Below are 11,986 nucleotides of genomic sequence, written 5' to 3' on the forward strand. Positions count from 1 at the left end.
TGAACTTTGACATTTTTTATTGTGAATTACCGCAGATGGTTGCGATGTCTCAGAGTCTTGTATTAAGGCGTTTTTGCATATTTCTCGGTTTGTCACGTAAACTTTCTTGCCAATGGATTTGTCCACAATAACATCAGCATCATCATCGGTAGTAGGAGTTGTATTTTTTTCAGTGTGCATTTTACGATGTGCACTGTCGACTGTAGACATCTTTGATTCTAGTCTAGTTACATTTGAATCAGATTGTATGCTGTTAGATGAAACTTTTCGTAATCCGGTAAATATGTATTTACCATCTCTGTATATAAGTCCTTGGTTTTGTTCACAACTATCGCCATCCAATACTTCGTGTGCTGTCAATGAAGTTTCAAACGAATGAAGAGCCCCCAATTTCATTCGTTGTCCGTTTGCTTGCACTTCAGTTATAATCTTTCTTTCATTTGAACTTTGACATTTTTTGTTGTGAATTAACGCAGATGGTTGCGATGTCTCAGAGTCTTGTATTAAGGCGTTTTTGCATATTTCTCGGTTTTTCACGTAAACTTTCTTACTAATGGATTTGTTCACAATAACATCAGCATCATCATCGGTAGGAGGAGTAGTGGAATTTTCCTCTGTGTGAATTTTGAACTGATATTTCGTTCCATCATCGAGTGCACGCATCTTTGATTCTAGTTTAGTGTCGGTTGACATTTTTGCCCCATTTATCGGTTCCTCGTTGTTACTGTAGTTTTGCAATCCAGTAAAGGTGCTTTTACTTGCATCCTTATTTCGTAAAATTTCTTCATGTTGCTTATAACTGTCATTTTCGACATCCGGGTGTCCTCTTTGTTCTCCAATATTTTTCTCTTCATCAAGCCAGAGTTCCCGTTGTTCATTTCTCTGATCATTCGCCATCGCACTGCTGCTTAGCCCCTTTCGCAGTAATGCTGGCCTTGATACTATGGTTGACTTAGGAGAAGTGCAACACTTCTTAGAACGAGAAAATAAGAATGACTTTTTCTTTGTCGTTTTTCCTGTACTAGACTTCGTACTAGAGAAAATAAGTTTCTCAAATTGTTCAATTTTCCGGGTGTTCTCTGCGACCACATGACTTATTTTTTGAGCAAATGTCCCGAGATTACGTAGAGATGATTTGAAGTCATGTGAGGAGTCATCTTCGATCTTGCTAAGTGTATCAACTGCGTGCAAGATATTGTTCAGTTTCAGTGAATTTGTAGCTTTTTCTTTATTTTCATTACATTTATTGCTATGTTTTATTTCACTCCATGATTCCAACATGCTTCTAAATCTACTTGGAAATGAAGGCGTATATTCTTTACCGGTGTTGTCAAGTCTTAGCTGTGTTGATGTGCTCGGTACTGGTTCAACAATATTATTCAAACTTTCCAAATTAGGATATTGATTCATAATACCCAAACTATAACTTTGGCTGATTTTTGTTTCGTTTTGCAGATTATCATCAGCAACCCTGCCTTCACACTGAGAAAAAGCGATGGATTCTTCGTTACTTGACGGCAACAATACGTCACCTAATTGTTCATTCGAGTCGGCTCGTAATTGACTTTCGTCCTTATACTCGTCACAAGAGGTTTGAGACGTGTTCCTGTATTTGTCGGTTTTTGTTAAATCTTCACGAGCGAAGTTTCTTTTCAAAGGGATTTCGTTACTATCTTGAAAGTTAACATCTAATTGCATCGGGTGAAATTCTTTCGGTTGAAGCCCTAATTCAGGTGCACTTGAAGTCCCTTTCAAACCTGAGATTCGGACACCGGGTACTGTTGAATTCTGTTTTCCTTCTTGCAAACAATGTCCAGTAGAGATAATAAAAGGAGTAGGACCTGGGTGTGGTTTTGCCTGTTCAGTCTTCGCAATTGCGTACTCGCGTTCTTCATACACCCGAGGGGATGACAGGAGGGAACTTGAATATTCACTCTCCTCCTGGAAGCTTTGCTCTTCGAATGGTATGGTCATGTGATGTTTCAACTCCTTAGAAATCTTTTTGGTCAATGGACAACCTGATGGTCGCTTTGGGACGAATAGCGGGCTGCTTGATGCAGTGGTGCTATCGCTATCGGGCAATTGCTTAGGCCTGCTAATGGAAGGCAAAGAGGTGGCTAGACGTGGGTGAGCTCCTTGCTCTTCAGACTTTGTAATGGCGATCTCGCCTTCTTCGTCGGTTCTGGGAGTGGACTCGAGCGAGCTTGAATATTCACTCTCCTCCTGGTAACTCTGCTCTCCATATGGAAGAGTTATGTAATGTTGCTTCATCTCATCCGAAGCCCCATTCTTCAATGGATAAACTGTAATGTTTCGTTGTGGTCGCTTCGGGATGAAGAGTGGGCTGCTGGATCCGGAGCTGCTTCCGTCACCAGCAGCCAGGCGTGTCTGCCCTTGAGCACAAAGGATTCCTAGCGGCGTTTCTGTTGTCAGCAACCTCTGCTGGCGCTTCGTGTTTCTTACATGAGAGACTCCAGGACAGCCTGGGTCAGAAGTGAAAATCATTCTTCCTTTAGTTGATGATACCAGCTGCGTACTGTAAACGCTGTCGGAGAACGTCTTGCGTTCATTATTTGTTTTCACTGTTTTATTCTTTCTGGCAGAACTGTTGCCATGTAGAGGGAACTGGGGATGCGTCCATATCTTATCTGTTCGAAAACAAGCGTGACATAAAGGAATGTATTATTAACCTACCTTTGAAACCTGGAAACTGCGAATATTATTTGTTTAAATAATAAGATAATAAGTCTTTGATACTGCACAAAATCGAACGAGTAGATCAGAACTGGTCAACTCTCCGTATTTGCGAAAGAACATGCCGCATGCATACATGGACTACAGAAAGAGCAGCGATATTGCATAGAGATCAGATGGAAAAGAACCTTCGGCCAAAAGTCTCCGCGCACCTTCATCTCCATCAGTTCATCTCAGGCAATAAGGAAGCATGCTCTACTCTACCCCTTCCCTCCATGCGGTAGTACAATGCTCAGGAGTGGCGAGTCTGCGCAGGCTCTCTTGCCTGTGATTCTACTATAGCATTATAAGAGGTATGGAAAGGGGGGGGGGGGTGAGAGAGGCACGAAGCTTCGTTGGTCGCTTTCGTTCAGCGTTGTCATATGAAAGAGAAATTCCCTTCGCACATGGAAATTAAGTTAAAACTGAACAGGAAAAAATAAAAAATAAAATTTACTGAAAATTTTGAAGATATTCGACCCATATGCTATGTCCAACATTTTTACTTTGTTTTCACTGGGCAATTTTTTCACCCTAAATACAATACAATCAATTTTTGACAATACATTTCATTATCTTACCCATAAAATTTTCGTAATAACACAGCTAATGTTAAACTAATGTTATCTATTGTAATAGAATGTTCGTATTTTGTATATTTTTGGTAAACAATTTCATTTTTTGGTATATTTTCTTTTACATTAATTCAATTAATCACAATGTTCATTAAATTTATGATTTATGTGAGGCCATGGGAAGTATAATAATAATAATAATAATAATAATAACAACAACAAAAACAACAACAATAATAATAAGAACAACACATAAAGTTTTAATTGATTTTAATTTTTCTGAAATGAAGAGCAAATTAGTGTGAAAAAATATTTTTTTTGCACGTGTAGGAAAGGGTTCACTAGTTGTGCCACCGCTGTAGGAAACTTTTCGGTATCGCTCTCGCGCTCTCGTGTTTGGTGCAGTGTGCTTGCTGCGTAATGCCCTTGGAGTGCAGCGTGTTGGGATGGAGCTCGTACTGCACGGAGCGCTTGCTGGCCTCCACAAGTGCACGCGAGAAGCTCAAGTCTGGAGTTTACCTACAGGATGTCCGGGAAGTACCCATACCCATATGCATCCTGTTCCGACCGTGTTGACAATTGGTCAGTATTCGTTTGCTTGAGAATGATTTAGATTTCGCTGTTGGTATCCCTGCTTTGAATATTATATGTGAAGCGCTAACTCAAATTCGCATGTGTGAGCGGACCCAGTTACAGGGGTAATATATAATATCTTGGGGTACGGGGACATGTTGGACACCCTGTGTTTTACAGCTGTATTTCACGTTATCTTCATAAAAAGGGCAGAATTTTGCACTAAATCACAAGGCTATCGGTTGGTTATTAAACGATAAACTCTTTCATCAATATGTTTTTATGGGCTGAGACCTTAGAGTATGGAGGAAAGGGCCTAAGCGTGTATTCTGGGCGAGGGAAATGAAGCCGTGAGAGCGGAGGGGGTGAGGTAAAACCGCCTTCTAGGGTTGCACACTAGTTACAGCTGATACAATGGTGGAAGTAGGAATCCGAGCGTGGAATGCTCGTTTATAGTGCATCATTTCTGTATATTTCAGGTACATTGCGAGTGGACAATAAATAAGAAGCTGTGCCTCTGTTCTTGGCCTCCCCGATGGAGCAGTGGTAGCGTCGTCTCCTTATAATCAAGGGGTCCCGAGTTCGATACCTGATGGAGGCACATAGTGCTTCGGACACCACTTTAAACTGTAGGATCAGTCCCGATTAGCCTTACTGTGCATAAACCGGACTTAAAACACCAACTCAATCAATCAAAAACTTGTGTGCGCAGATTTCGGATGTAAGAACGGAAGTGTAAAAAAAAAAGTGAAGAGTACCAAGAAGATTACTTTCCACATGTAAACATGCTTACAACATATTTACATTTATTATTCAAGCATTTCTGTTATGCTTTTATTAATGTTGTGTACAAAATTTAATATTGTGACATCGGGATTGCAAAAATCCTTTCCATGTGATCTAAAGATAACTATTGGAAATTTTTATACTTGTGCAAAATAAACTACTTTGTGGGAAGTAAATTCATTGAACGAACAGGGAGACTTCAGGCGTGCGACAAAAGATACATTTCTGATGGTTCGTTTCCAAGAGACATGTATGAGACCTTCCAAACTGAAGCGACACGCCAAGCTGCACGTGTCGCTCGGACTGAGCATTCTTCTCAATACCTTCCATCGAGTCGCCTTGGTCTGTTGGTGGCGCATGCACGGTGAATGTTTACCATCAGACTGAAGGGGCCCGTGTCGCTTGTCACTTGTTGCCTCCCGTAATGGAGTTTTCAGATCGAGGCGACACGCGAGAAATGTCGCGTGGGAACGAGTCAGCAAACGTTTAACACCTGCCTTAGGGACACGTCATGCTGCACAAAACTGCGTTGGTGAAATCCTCAAAGCGGCACGTATCGCTTGTTGCTTCGGTGCGAAATATCTCTATTCAGACCGAAGCCACAAGCAATATGTTCCACTTGGAAGCCAACCATCAGGAATCAACGCAATCTTTCGAACAGAAGCGACACGGAATGCTGTATGTGTCACTCAGATCCGTTTTCTCAATTTCATATATCGTGTCGCATCGGTCTGTTCATAGCGCATGGAAGGTGAATGCTTGCTTTTAGGGATATTTCACACTGAAGCTAAACGCGACGTGTGTAGCTTCAGGATTTCACCAATTGAAGGTTGGTGCGAATTATGGTGTGAAACGTTGTTGTTGATTAGCTCGTTCCCAAGCGGCATGTGTCGCGCGAGCAACTAAGAATTCACACCGGAGTGGCAAGCGATAAACGACATGAACCCCTCCAGTGCCCGACCCTGTGGCCGAGTGGTTAGCACATCGCGCTGCGACGTCAAGGGTCCAGGGTTCGAATCCCGGTCGGGCTTGGTTGTTTGTGAATGTCCATTCATCAATTTCATCATTTCGTCACTCATCCCCATCTTCGCAAATTAGCCAAGAGGCACAAAACGCGAAGTAAAATAAACTAAATCAAATCAAAATCAAAACCCTCCAGTCTAAAGCAAAACATTCACCGCGCATGCGCAAACAACACACGAAAGCGACACCATGCATGGAATTGAGAAAACGAACCAGTCCGAGTGACACGCGAGCGACAAGCGACACGTGAAGCTTGTCGTAAAGCTTAGGCTTAAAAAATGTAGTCATTTCTGAGAATCGTTTGCCAGGAGACACGTGTCGTTTATCGCTTGTCGCGTGTCGCTATGATCTGAAAGGTCCTATAAACTGAAGGGTCTTCTGTCTTTTGTCACTTGTCGCTTATTGCCTTATGCTTTGGTCTGAAATCTTCCTAACATCTCGACTTAGGCTTACTTATTGAGGTGGTGTAAATTGTGTTGTTAAATCGGGTTTAATCTCTGTACATAGCTCTATTTTCATATTAATTATGTTTTGTGATGCATTTATGAGCTCAAAAGGTATAATTCAACTCCTATTTTGATTATATTGTTATTTTATTAAACTTTTTCTAGTTTACCAACGAGATATAAGATGAGATTCCTAGATCTTCGTGTTTCTTATTGTTTCTGACTATTTAAAGATAAAGAAACATAATAAGCAGCCTTATTTTTTCCGACGAAATTCCCTCTCGCTGAATGTAAACAAATGGGTTCAACAAGCAGGTGTGTAACCGAACATGGCAGATATTTTCACTTCAGCTGACGTCACAGTGCTCTCTCTATCCCTTCTATACTCTAAGGCTGAGGCCAACAAAGTGAATTACTAGAACTAACTATATTCTATTTATTTAGCTCTTATTTTATATAGCGAAGATTAAGGTTCAATCCTTGTTTTACACTCAACCATAAAATTGTATAATAAATTCATAATATAATATACATTCACAGTCGCGGCGATTAGGGGGGGGGGCGTGGAGGGTAGTTGCCCATTCACCTTTGCCACTTTTACCCCCGCACTATGCTAAATTTTATCTACCAAAGCAAAGTAAACTGTCCATGACCCTCTCTCCACAGTTTTGGAACCCAATTGCCGCCACTGTATATTCATAATATGGATTGACATATAAACACAGAAAATAATACACCTTTCCCATCAGACATACAGGGAATGGACAAAAATATGGAAACACCTGTGAAAATACGGAATGCTGTAGCTAATAAGGTGTAGAACCACCTTTAGCATTCAAGACGGCCTGCAGTCTCCGAGAAATGGACAAATACAAGTCCTGGATGGTGGATAGTGGTATCCTGGACCATTCTTCATGCAAAACATGTTCCAGTTCCTACAGGCATGTTGGCTGCGAATTATGGGACCGAACCATATTCTCCAAAACCGACCACAGAGGCTCTATGATATTGTGTCCGGCGATTGTGGCGGCCAGGGAAGATGCCAAACCTCGCCTGCATGCTCATCAAACCACGATTGGACAACACCAGTTGTATGAATCGGGGCATTATCATCTTGGTAAATGGCGTCCCCCTCAGGAAAAAAACATTCGCACCATTGGATGGACCTGGTAGCTCAAAATGTCTACGTAGTCCTTGGCAGTGACTCGACCGTGCAAGGTGAAAACGGAACCTGCTGAATACCACGATATGGCTGCCCAAACCATTTCCGAACCGGCACCATGCTTCACCGTTGGAATGAGACAGTCCTGGTCGAACGCTTGGGTTCTTGCTCTCACACGTACACACGTCCCGTGACGGGACGGGGAATAGGGTGAAGGCGATTCATCGGGCCAGATGACAGTCTTCCATTGATCGGCAATCCACGATTTATGGGTGTTGCACCACTCTCTTCTCTTCTTGGCATTCTCCTGGGTCAGCAACGGCTTGGCAATTGCAGCTCGCCATGGATGTCTTACTTATGGAGTTCCTTCCACACTGTTTTTGTAGACACGGGGTTTGGCAAACAGAAATTCAGCTTCAATGTCACTTTCACAGCACTTGTCTTCTTATTCCTGGTCAAAATCCTCCTTAATGTCCTTTTGTTTCTGTCACTCATTGTACATTTTCGTCCACGCAGGTGTTTATCTGACGGTGTCTTTTCGGACACACTATATGCCGTAATGACCATGGATACAGTCCTCACGATGCGCCAAATAACAAGGCTTCTTTGGTCACAGAGGGGCCTGCAAGGCGAGCACCAACAATTTGCCCTGTTTGAAACACTGTCAGCTTGGACATGATTCAGTATCAACTGCACTGCACGCTGTCTACAGCGCAACTGTCGACTCTTACCGGTCCGACGGGTCTCACTCATTGCACAACACTTGAGCAACCTTGTGTTCTGACGTCACGGGAGAAAGCTTATTATTTTTAGGCTAGATGCCTACGTTGTTAGGTTAGGCTAGCTTCTCTTAGCCTAAATAATAATTTTCTACGTACCTATGCTAATGGAACCTAATCTAACAGGCCTAACCTAACCTCGTAGGCATTCCTTGTCTGACGTCAGAACAAGGTAGCAAATCTGTTGTGCGACAAGGAAGACCCCCGGTCAGACAGGGTCCTATCTCACGGCACGAAACAAACGATTGTCGCACCACGTCCGATTTCAAGTGGAAATATTGCGTCGATTTAACCCGTTCCGATGTCGTGTTGTTTCCATATTTTTGTCCATCCCCTGTATATTTATACGAGGTGCATTTCAAAAGAAAGGGTCGATTATTTATAAAAAGTGACTGGCAACAGTGATCGGATCGCGCCTGCTCAATAACATCAAATGCTCCATTACCGACTTTCATATTTTTCCTAGCCATCTGTTGATTGATTGATTGATTTGTTGTTTTAAGTCCACTTTATGCACAGTAAGGCTAATCGGGACTGGACCTACAGTTTAAGTGGGATCCGAATCACTATATGCCTCCACCGGGTATCGAACCCGGGACTCCTTAATTACAAGGCGACGACGCTACCACTGCGCCATCGGGGACGCCCTAGCCATCTGTTGGTTATCGTGTGAGTTAGAACGTGTTAAAATTGCTGCGCAAATACACAATCTCGCCTGTTGAGAAGTACGGTCTGTGATTAGCTTTATTAACGCCAGAGGTCACAATGCTGCCGAAATTCACGGAGAATTGTGTGAAGTGTGTGGTATGTAGTGAATGAAGGAAGCGTAGGGCAATGGTGTTGTACATTCGCCACCAAAGGCATAAAAGTTCAAGCAAACTCCATCTGCGCCAAAAGTCATGGCAACTGTGTTCTGGCACAAACAAGGTGTGTTTGTGTTGGATTTCATGGAGCGGGGGAAAACAATTGCATTGCAGACGTAACGGTATAAAAACTTGGGTGTGCCATATAAAACCGACGACGTGGAATACTGCGCTCAGGAACTGTGCTTATCCACTCTAGACTGTTAGGCCTTCAGGTTCGAATGTAAAATTTTTGATCAGTCCCCGTATAATCCGAACTTTGAACGTAGTGACTATCTCGTCTTCCTGCACATCAAAAAGTGACTTACATGTCAATTATTTGAAAACACTGAGGTGTTGGAAACGGTAATGTTGGATTGGCTGAACTCCCAGGCGGCGAACTTCTATGCAGAGTTTATTCAACGGTACCAAAATTCCTTGGAAAATTATGGTGAATATGTTGAGAAATTAAGTAGATACATACGTGTTTGTAACCAATAATACACTGTTGCTACACTTCTTTTCTTCTTTGATATAATCAATCGGCCCTTACTTTTTAAATGCGCCTCGTATATAGCAGGCCATGACAAACATTTATAAAATTTCTTGTTAATCTCCTCCTCAAAATACCTATTGAATTTCATTAAATTATTTCATGTGAGAGTGCATTTCAGTCTCTAACTATTGGTGCAGTGAAAGAGTTAAAAATTCAGCTCATGATTTTTTATTGTTAAAAGATTAGAACTTTGGGATCTTGTGTATATATCTGGGTTTTCTTATGAAAGAAATCTCTCAGCGAGATACAAAGGATTTCCTGTATGAAGTAACTTACACAGTGAAACTAGTTTTCTCTCATCTTGCCACTTGTCATCGCCATCTCCGCCGTTGGGCAATTGCGGCAGAAGAGCAAAGTAAAATAAAATAAATAGAAAATGTAGGGAACATAACCCAGGTGCTTGACACTTGGGAAATTGATTGCTAAGTACGCAGAAGGTGGTCGAAAACATGCTATTTATTTCAGTAATACCATCTCCTACACCGTAGACAAAGGAAATATATTACTAGGCCTCCTCTGAGAATAAATTCATATTTCAGTCATGGGCCTTGCTTTATCGTGTCTAATAAATCAAACCCAAGTGTTTCCCGATCTGGCAAGTGTCAGGGGGAGGAGATCTTGTATCTTATTTGAAATGAAAACGCCTCCCACAATTTAGACCATGAACTATGCTCCTAGGCTTCCTTTCAAGTTACAATGACATTGCAAAAATTCCCTCTTTTTAACCCTTCCAGTGTGGGAAACATAATTCAAGTTATTTTTCACTTGGAAACTTAGATACTTTTTACATCCCGGGACACTATGTCAAAAAGTGGGAATAAGACAGCTTCCACTGTCTTGCACGTACACCTCCACCTCCCAAAATTTCCTAGAAAGCACTAAACGCACGGCCATGAAAATAGGCGGTTGGGAAGAATTACGCTGTTGCCACATATGGGAAAAGCAAAGCGAGAGCGGGACAAAAGTCGCTGGTTCCCGCGCACTGTGTGGCAACGTTAACCGTGCTGCGTTGCCTAGTTCGAGCGTCAGACCGACCTCTCTCAGGGGCACTTGTATGTCATCCTTAACCTTTCGAGCAAGCACTGGCAGTTTGTATCACATGGATTACATAGATCAATCAACTCTACAATCAGATCTTTCATTCTCTTGCACCTCCTAATGCATGGGGTTGTACTCCGACCTGGCAGCAGCGCGAACTTCTTCCACCCGCCTAATTTCATGGCCGCGCGTTTAATTTGTGGCAATTTTGGCTGTACAAATACATGTTTTTGTTATTCAGTAGAAGAGATCGCTTACCTTGCTCTGCAGCGCATGAGTCTGATGACGAAGTGGTGGTCGCGTGAGTGGCGGCTGCAGCGAGTTGAAGTTTTCTGCGTCTGTTGCGCTCCTTGGACGCCTCAAAGGACGGATTAGCTTTATTCGCATCTGCAACAGAGGGAGAGACTTCATGTAATTCGAATTGTGAAATTGTAGCAATATTGCATTACAAATAATATTGTTTTCTTTCATATGCAGGATGCAAGTTACAGAAATTAACTATCATGTCCAACAAAATAACGCGAAAAGGTTTTGAACTGACACTTTACAATCATATTGATTACCGTAATTAGGGGTGTGCGGAACGGAATTTTTTTGGTCGGATCTATGTTGGGAAGAGAAATGTTCAATAATTCCTACGTTTGGAACTGGAAAAAATTGCCATTTCCCAAAGAGATCTGGAAATTTTCCGAAATGTTGTCATTTTTTTTTCAATACCTTCCGGCACTAAGAAACATGGGTCAGAGGTACCATGAAATACAGTAGAGTAAATTAAAAGGTCTCTGTTTGATGTTTGTGCATCGTGATAAAATAACATTTTACTGTAACAAGTGCCATTTGCACTGAAGATAAAATCCACGTAATTATTGCTGTGGATTACTAAAATATTTATATTTACGCCAAGCAGAGGGGCGAGTTCTTTGAAGGAGGAACCGTATTATATTCTCGGCCGGAGCTTAGGAATTTCTAGTTAAGAGCTCTGTAATGTCTCTTGAAACAATAATTAAATTGGCCCCACGGCTGCAGAATGTTGAATTTTTTATATTATCAACATGGCGGATCGTGCTTTTAGAGCCCCGATGGAGGAGTCATTTTCCTATGGTCTATTTGTTAAAATTATTGTAAGAAAATAGTAAAAAATGTTCATTATCTGTGCCACTTACCTTTAGAATCCATTTTATGGGATTTCTCGTCGCTTCTCCGTATATTCTTCTGTTTTTAAACTTTTTTCTTGCTTACGTTGAAAATTACGCGTTATATTCTGTGTTTAAAGACCATTGGTCTGATTTTTGTCGTTTTCCACGGAAACAGTTACTTTGCGAATGATTGTTATACGTCATAATACCATTCTTGTAACACGCTACACATTACTGATAGCTCTCGACTGGATCCAGCTTGGGCTGTAGCCAGGGACAACGCTACAGGGGTGCTAGGCGGAGATGATGCCCCCCCCCCCAAACATACCTAAGCCCC

At 41.9% G+C, this 11,986-nt stretch overlaps 1 long non-coding RNA gene across 1 annotated transcript; it reads right to left on the reverse strand.

The window, feature by feature from the left end:
* Positions 1-6,440: 6,440 nt before the first annotated feature.
* On the reverse strand, positions 6,441-11,766 carry LOC145986925 (uncharacterized). The gene is made up of 3 exons (XR_014441615.1): positions 11,677-11,766; positions 10,772-10,900; positions 6,441-6,529 (listed from the first exon to the last, which is right to left on the reverse strand). It is a non-coding gene; the product is annotated as an uncharacterized LOC145986925 (long non-coding RNA).
* Positions 11,767-11,986: the final 220 nt, after the last annotated feature.

This window comes from Lepisma saccharinum, chromosome 4 (genome assembly GCF_977018435.1).
Source record: "Lepisma saccharinum chromosome 4, izLepSacc3.1, whole genome shotgun sequence".
NCBI lineage: Eukaryota > Metazoa > Arthropoda > Insecta > Zygentoma > Lepismatidae > Lepisma > Lepisma saccharinum.